The sequence below is a fragment of the Equus quagga genome, unplaced genomic scaffold, assembly GCF_021613505.1.
Source record: "Equus quagga isolate Etosha38 unplaced genomic scaffold, UCLA_HA_Equagga_1.0 203_RagTag, whole genome shotgun sequence".
In the NCBI taxonomy this organism is placed as follows: domain Eukaryota; kingdom Metazoa; phylum Chordata; class Mammalia; order Perissodactyla; family Equidae; genus Equus; species Equus quagga.
In genome coordinates, this window is record NW_025798627.1 from 5,654,148 (window position 1) to 5,655,051 (window position 904).

The following is a 904-nucleotide window of genomic DNA, read 5'->3' on the forward strand; positions in this document are numbered from 1 at the left end:
AGATTGGCAACAGATGTTGGCTCAGGGCCAATCTTCAAGAAAAAAATTTAAAGAGTTAAAATTTTATTTGTCAAAGGAATTTCACCATTTCAAAGATTTTAACAACATTTTCAGTTATAAAAATATATTCACAATGTAGAAATTCTCCTCTGATTTTGCCAGTGGGTAGAGAGAATGTTCCATTTCTACTGATTAATTTACAAGCAACTTTAAAAGTTTGAAGAGTGCTCACTTCAGCAGTACATATACTACAACTGGAATGATAGATTAGCATGGCCCCTGTGCAAGGTGACATGCAAATTTGTGGTGTTCTATATTAAAAACAAAAAAGTTTGAAGAAATGTTAGACATTTTGAAGTAGTTGACATCATTTATCCAAATTGTAACATCAAATGTTTATCTTCTGTTCTTAGTTAATAACCAACCAACTGAAGTATATATCACATGTTCTCACTTAAGTGTCTTCAATTATATGTGGTTTCCTTTGCTTGGAATATAAAAACAGCAGCAACAATGACAACCTTTGCAATATGCTTCAAGACAAGCCTTTTTGTACTGGAGCAAAACCAAATTTATATACGGTTCCATCAAACACCCGGCTCTGTTGCCTTCAAATATACATTGCTAAGAAACTTCATTGAAAATGATACATTTCACCTATTACATCCTATTATGATCCAACATGATAAACAAATAAAAATGTTAATTAATAATAAGTTTCTTATCTTTGTTGTTCTTTCATTTTACTATAGGCGAAAATGATACAAAAACATTTGTCTACAATTATAATGACAGAGTAAATTTAATTTAATTTATATTAATGAGAAATTATCCTAGAGAGGATAACTTAATAACTATTATTATTCTTCATTTTCCATAATAAAAGTGATGTACACTCATGAAA

General features: G+C 29.5%; 1 pseudogene; it reads left to right on the forward strand.

Annotated features, from left to right (window-relative positions):
• The first annotated feature begins 224 nt into the window (after positions 1-224).
• On the forward strand, positions 225-321 carry LOC124233520 (uncharacterized; annotated as a pseudogene).
• The last annotated feature ends 583 nt before the right edge of the window (positions 322-904 follow it).